Source organism: Meriones unguiculatus, chromosome 9 (assembly GCF_030254825.1).
Source record: "Meriones unguiculatus strain TT.TT164.6M chromosome 9, Bangor_MerUng_6.1, whole genome shotgun sequence".
Lineage (NCBI taxonomy): Eukaryota > Metazoa > Chordata > Mammalia > Rodentia > Muridae > Meriones > Meriones unguiculatus.
The window spans coordinates 96,090,575-96,098,557 of NC_083357.1; positions in this window are offsets into that span (position 1 = coordinate 96,090,575).

Sequence of the window (7,983 nt, forward strand, 5' to 3'; positions counted from 1 at the left end):
TCTAAAAAGGTTTTGTGACTATTCTGTATGGGCTTTGGTTGGATTCAAACCCTGTCCCCAAACTGATGAGTTGTATGATTGTAAGCAGACCATCACATCTTTCAGTATCACATTTTCTCAGGGCTAAACTGAGTATTAATGATAATTTTGTGATGATGAATGTAAAAATTGGCTAATACAATACATGATATATACAGTGCTTGTTAACCACCTCTATTAATAGAGTCATTATTTTAAAGCTAATTTTATTTTTAGGGGGTTGGAGAGATGGCTCAGGAGTTAAGAACACTGGCTGCTTTTCCGAAGGGTCCAACTTTGAGGCCCAGCACCCATACGGAGGCACACAACTGTTGGTAGCTCTACTTCCAAGAAATCTGATGCCTTCTTCTTGCCTACACATAAAACAATAATAAACATTTAAAAATTACTAATATCAAAAGCAATTCATTCATACTATGTGAGGGAATACTTTACAGAAGAAAAATTCAAAAGAGAAACAAACTTATGTAGAGAGGTTTAAACTCATTAAAAATGTGATAAGTGGAAGTTAAGCACCAACAGACACCTTTTACCTCGAGAATCAGATGCTGTCAAAAACAATAATTTGTTTTGTAAAAAAACAATCAAATGGAAAGATTTTTTAAAAATTAAAAGTTACATATAGATGTGAAAATAACACATGGAATTAGAACATACAAAAATTTAAAAACAATGTTTTCAACATTTATGATTAAGAGAAATACTCCCAAGATGTTAAGACACTGAGCAGGGCATAGCACCACATGTTTTTATTAACACATGCATGGTATATACCTGTTTGCAGTGTCTCTATGTCTCCCATGAGGATGACTTCTAGTCATTTCACACTTGACCTTCCTAAACAAATTCTTCTTTTAGTTTTTCTCATCCTTGTTTGTTGGTTTTCCATGTTCTTTGAGACAAGGTCTTACCATGTAGTCTAGGCTGTTCTGGAAACTACTGTTTATCTAAACTGGACTTGAAGTTATGATTCTTTTGCCTTAGTTTCCTGAGGGCTAAAATTACAGACACTTTTTTTTTGTTTTGTTTTGTTTGTTTGTTTTTGGTTCTGTTGCTCTCCTTATGGAGTTCCTGCAACCTCCAGGTCTCTCTATCACCCTCTTCTTCCATATTTCTGGCACTTTGCCCAGAGTTAGGCTATCTCTTTCAATACCCTGGTTGGTAGAGTCTTTTAGAGGTCCCCTGTGGAAGGCTACTATCCTGTTCCCTGTTTTCTCCCTCTTCCGATGTCCATCCTGTTTGCCCTTCTGAATGAGAATTAAGCATCTTCCCCAGGGTCCTCCTTGTTGTTTAGCTTCTTTAGGACTATAGATTTTAGTATGTTTATCCTATATTATATGTCTAATATCCACTTATACGTGAGTATATACCATATGGGAATTTCTGCTTCTGGGTTACCTCACTCAGGATGATCTTTTCTAGTTCTCACCATTTCCCTGCGAATTTCATGATTTCCTTGTTTTTAATTGCCAGGGGTACCTGCAGAGACCAATACTCCAAACAAGTTCCTTGCATGGAGAGGACATAGACCCCCAGTTCAGAGGAAGCCCATTGGCTGCTCAGTTTCCAAGTATGTTCTTTAGTAAGGGGTACTAGGGTGGTCTCTGGCATTAACTCAGTGGCAGGCTCTGTGATTACCTCCCCTTACTCTGTGGCCTGGAAAGGCTGCTTCCATGGCAGCTCAGTGTCAAGTGGGTTCCCTAGTAAGGGGAACAGGAACTGTCTCTGACAAGAACTCAGTGGCTAGAAAGATCTTTGATCACCTCCCTCTGAGGGGGGGGGGTCAGCCTTACCAGGTCACAGAGGAAGATGATGTAGCCAGCCTTCATGAGACCTGCTAATCTAGAGTCAGAGAGAAGTGGAGAAAGACCTCCCCTATCAATGGACTAGGGGAGGGGAATAGGGGAGAAGAGGGAGGGTGGGTGGGACTGGGAGGAGAGGAGGGAGGGAGTTGTATCGGGGATATAAAGTGAATAAATTGTAATAAATAAATAATAAACAAATAAATAAATAAAATTAAAAAAATTTACAGACACATGCCAGCACACTGGTCTTAAGACTTTTCAGTTGTTGCTGATCACTTTTGAATCTCTATTCCTTAGAACAATTAGAATATTTTTCTTCAACAATTTTTAAAATTCTAAATGTCTTTTGGAAAATTTCATACATCTGCCACATATCCATCATTGTTGAATTAAAAAAATCCAAATTAATTATTTTGGTCCAGATAAATTTGATTATTTTAAGTTTTTTTTAAATTTATGTATGTTTTTACTTATATTTTCCAAAATAGGATTTTTCCCTACCATTATTATCAGGAAATAAACACAGTAAATGTTCCCTCTTTCTACTCTGACTTGGTAACTGCCAGTGTTTGAGGGCTGAGGGACTTGTCCAGCTGTCACTACATTTCAGTTTGGATTGATTACTAAGTATGAAGGTGAATCAGCTTTATGAAGGACAAACATCTTTGCCTTTCATTTACTTTCATTTTTCTTTAGTTCTTTCTTCCTTTTTTTGAATTACATTACTAAAAGTATTTTCTGATTTTAAGATCTGGGTCAACAGCATGCTACCAGGCTAGTTACCTGCCCATCCTTTAAAAGGCTTCCCATTGTGATTGCTATGGCAACAAGGACCATGGCCTCTCCTGTGATTTTGTGTTTTGGCCAACCCATTTCTATCTTCTCCATTCCTTCCAAGACAGCAAATCCCATTCATAGGTCCATAGAGCAGTTCAGAGTGGGAGAAAACTGAGGTCTGCAGGGTAGCCCACGTCCTGGGCACCTGAGCGAGTCACCATACAGCCTCTACAGCTGTGCATCCTTAGAAAAACCGTCTGTGAAGCCCTCATTCCTCCAGGTGATGATGGACAAACAGGCTGAGCATTGCAGAAACTGAATGCAGTGCACATGGTCAGTATGAGGCAATGGGATTTGTCTGACAACATTTCTAATTTTCACCTTCTGCTGTGGTTGTCTTCCTAGCAATTGTTTGTTTATTTCTACATCTATCTGCCCACTCCCATTTCAGAAAGGATTTGGGGCTGATGACTTCTTTGTTTTTGCTTCACACTTAGTAAGCCCAGGAGGCTGAGGAGGGTCCTGTCAGCTGTAGGTAGATTGTAGGAGGATGATCTTCTTGTCCAAACCCATCCTCTCCTAGTCAGTCTTGACAAGCTTACAAAAGAAATGAGATGGCCCAGCTGTGCACAGGGCCGGGTATATTTTCTGTGGGGAGATCAGTTTAGCCCGGGAAACTAAGGTTGGTAAACACTATACCATAGATGGGCTTTGCCCTAGAATTTTCTAGATTATTTTCTTCAACAACTTTTTTTTTTTTAAAGTTCAAAATATGTTTTTGGAAATTTGTGTACATGCATACAATGTATCTTATCTTGTCTGGCCACTCCCTTCCTCAATTTCTCCTCACCTTCGCATTTTCCTCTACACGTCTTCTCTCTCTCTCTCTCTCTCTCTCTCTCTCTCTTAAATTTTTATGTTCATCGGTGTTTAGCCTGCATGTGTGTCTGTGTGAGGGTGTCAGCTCTTAGCATTACAGATAGTTGTGAACTGCCATGCTGGGAACTGAACCCGGGTCCTCTGGATAAGCAGTCAGAGCTCTTAACCACTGAGCCGTATCTCCAGCCACCTTTATTTTATTTTATTTTTTTTCAATTAGTACTGCCCACGTGTACATGGCATCATCCACTAGGGCATGGGAAACCCACCAGTTGCCCTAGCAGCCATCAGCTGTATTTGGAAACTTTAAAAAGTGTGCGTGTACTCTGTCTTTTGCTGATTTGGATAGGTGGACTGTGGTTCTGAAAGTCATAGCCGTGTAGAATAGAAGAATACATAGTATCATTGAGAACAAGAGGGTGCTGGGGAAAATGGCAAAGCTTCAGTCAGTCAGGGGAGGGTAGACTGTCCCCATGCTTTCCCAGTGGGCAGAGACCCGCCATGCTATTGATGAGTCTGTTCCTTACTCGGTGGTTTGAGATTCGCTCTACAAGACTTTGCTATCCCTCACGGAACTCAGCATTACTAAGATATTTTGGCCTCTGAACATCTCAGGAAGCTTAAGAATGGTTTTTCTGAAGCCAGCCTAGCGGGTAGCAAAAGGCTCTCTCAGCCCTGCTCCTGCGTTCAAGTGTGATAGCTGTGCTGTTAAATTTACACCGACGTGGTGTGCTGTTAGCTCCAACTCCTTTATCTAGAAAGCAATCTTCTAGAATTTGCCTGTCCTTGGGAAGAATCAAGTTCTTCTCTGATGGCATTTCAGGGGCTGGAGAAGCAAACAAGTTCTACCAGTGTCGGGAAACTGTGAGTCATCGCAGCTCTCATGCTTTCTGACTCTGAATGAAGAATGGCAATGTTCACATAGAAACCGTATAATTTGTCACGTTGAGAACAGCCTGATCTTGTTCTAACGCTCTTGCAGAACTCCAGATACCCTTGTATGAGAAGAAAACTTCAGAAATTAATAAAACAAGGTTCAGCCTTAAGGAATATGACTAATACATCTGAAACGAGTGACTCAGGCACTAGCAAGGGGAGATGCTTTCAGTTTTACCATGAAACAATTCTGAATTGCTGTTTTGTTTTTTTTTAAAGAATCACAGCAACATTGTGTCCACATTTAAAACATGAGAGCATTTCCTCATTTCATAGTTATAAAAGAATATCAGCTATTTGATAGAAACAGAACAAAAATGTAATCCCTAAAAGGTAATATTTTAGTATATTGATGTCATTTCATCACATAGAAAAGAACAAATATTCGTTGTAACTGTTTGAATATTGACCTTCATGCAAGATTTTAATCCTGTGCTGATTTCCCAAGATAGTTTGCTTGTACCCACATTTCCCTCAGTGCCTTGCTCACTCCCAGACTTGCATCTGTGTTTGTGTGTGTGTGTGTGTGTTTATGTGTGTGTATGTGTGAGTGTGCATGTGGGTGTATGTGAGTGTGTGTTTGTACCTGTGTGTGCGTGTGTATGTGCGATGTTGGTGTGCGTGGGTGTTTGTATGTGTGCGCATGTGTATGTATGTATGTGTGAGTGTGTTGCGGTGTGCTCTGCAGGCCTGTGGACAAGCGAATGCCCAGGAACTTGCATAGGCAGTAGCCAGGACCTCAGGGCTGTCAGATGTTTTGAATGCTGGTGATGGGTAAGGTTCCATATTTGGTGACTTTTGCCAAATTGCAGAGTGCAAACTGGCAAAGCGAGTTTTATCATGCAGAATCAGTAATTTTGGACATGGAGGAGACAGCTGTTTAGTCAAATGCCCTTTCGTAGGGAGGCGTGCCCTAAGGCAGATCTGCCCTGTCAGAATCTCCCAGCCTGCTCTGGATGCCCAGCTTCTCAGAACTCACTGCCCAGTGGATAGTTGCTAATAAAACATTTATCTAGAAGTTCACTGGCTGAGTGGATGAGTGACAGAAACTTTTCAGAGAGATTGCGCAAACCTGTCGGCAAAGGAAGCCTAGGTGCTTTTCACTTCCCCCTAATGTCTTGCCCATTCAAAACAAGTTAATCAATTCCCTTTTCTCTTTAATTCTTAAGCCTCATTCCTGGAAATGCCACCTATTGTCAGCCAGTGGAGGCCCGTCCTTCCCCTGTTTTCACCTCTTCCCCTAAGCTTTGCTGAGTAACTGGGAAAACAGTGATTTCTTCCTCAGCTTGACTTTGTCTGAACTTGTGGGAGGTTGTGAGTCACCTTATGCCCGAGACACAAAGTTTGCTCAAATATTTACTGCTCTGATCTCTGATTTACTTAATGTTAACACAATTGTCTGGTTAGCCCTATACCTTTGGTATATATACTAATCTTATTGTTTGTATGAGATCCCAAACTACCTCAGAGTTCCAAATTTGGTAAAATATGGGATACTTTCCAGTTAAGATAAAATTTAAAATACATTTTAATTTTCACAAAGTTCTGGAGGCTTGTTTTAGATAAGGCCTGCTGATTTTCAAATTTTTAAAACTTTCTAATAATCTTACAGAGTAAGAAATGTTTGAGCCACAGATATTTTTTCCCTCTGTACAAGGAAACTAAGACATCAAAGAAAGTTCTAAAGCTATGTTTAATGTTCAGATTTATCTGATTCTTTAGATGAAGTTTTCAGCACCATATTAAATACTCATGTCTTCCCACCAAACAATCACAAAGATCATGTCTTTACATTACAGGCAGGAATGGCATGGGCTCTCCAATGCCACATTAAGAATGAAGAAAGAGCAAGTGAAATACCTGTATGATAAGAACTTCAAGTCTTTGAAGAAAGAAATTGAAGAAGATATCAGAAGATGGAAAGATGTCCCATGCTCATGGATCAGTAGGATTAACAGAAAAAAAAAATGGCTGTCATACCAAAAGCAATCTGCACATTCAATACAGTTCTCATCAAAATACCAACACATTCTTTACAGACCTTGAAAAAAACAAGTCTCAATTTCATATGGAAAGAAACAAAACAAAACAAAACAGAATAGCTGAAACAATCCTGTACAGTAAAACAATTCCTGGAGTTATAAACATTCCTGATTGCAAGCTATACTACAAAACAATAGTAATAAAAACTGCATGGCACTGGCATAAAAACAGACAGGTTAATCAATGGAATGGAGTTGAAGACCCAGAAGTAAGCCCACACATCTATAGACATTTGATTTTTGACAAAGAAGCCAAAACCATACAATAGAAAAAAGAAAGCATCTCCAACAAATGGTGCTGGTCTAACTGGATGGATGTAGCAGAATGCAAATAGAGTCATATCTATCACCCTGTATAAAACTCAAATCCAAGTGGATCAAAGATCTTAACATAAAACTGGATACCCTAAGTGTGTCCAGAACTCATTGGCACAGGAAACCACTTCCAGAACAGAACACCAACAGCTCAGACTCTAAGACAAACAATTAATAAATTGACCTCATGAAACTGAAAAGCTTTTGTAAGGCAAATGACACCATCAAAAGGACAAAACAGCAGCTTACAGAATGGGAAAAGACCTTCACCAACCCTACATTCAACAGAGGTCTGATATCCAAAATATATAAAGAACTCAAGAAATTAGATAGTAACAAACCAAACAACCCAATTGAAAAAATGGGTTACAGATCTAAATAGAGAATTCTCAACAGAAGAATCTCTAATGGCCTAGAAGCAATTAAAGAAATGTTCAACATCTTTAGTCATCAGGTAAACACAAATCAGAACGACTCTGAGATTCCATCTTATGCCCGTGAGAATGGCTAAGATAAAAAACTCAAGCCACAGCTCATGGTGGCAAGGATATGAAGCAAGAAGAATGCTCTTCCATTGCTGGTGGTTCCACTGCTTGTATAACCAGTGCTTGTACAACCACTTTGGAAATCAATCTGGTGGTTTCTCAGAAAATTGGGAATAGTTCTACTACAAGACCAAGCTATACCACTCCTGGGCATATATCCAAAAAATGTTCCACCGTACAACAAGGACATTTGCTCAGCTATGTTCATAGCAGCTTTCCTCATAATAACCAGAAACTGGAAACAACCTAGATGTTCCTCAACTAAACGATGCATGAACAAAATATGGTACATTTATACAATAGACTATTACTCAGCTATTAAAAGCTATGACATCATGCAATTTGCAGGCAAATGGATGGAACTAGAAAAGATCATCCTGAGTGACATAACTCAGACCCATAAAGACAAACATAGTATGCACTCATTTATAAGTAGATATTAACCATAAAGTACAGGATCACAGTGTTACAATCCACACACGCAAAGATGCTAAGAAACAAGTAGGGCCCCAAGGAGGATGCTTGAATCTCACTGAGAAGGACAAATAAAATAGACATCGAGGGTGAATGGAGGGAGGGCTCTGGGTGGGACAGGGAAAAAGGAGGGGAACAGGAAGAATCAAGTGTGGAGGATGGTGGGGGAGA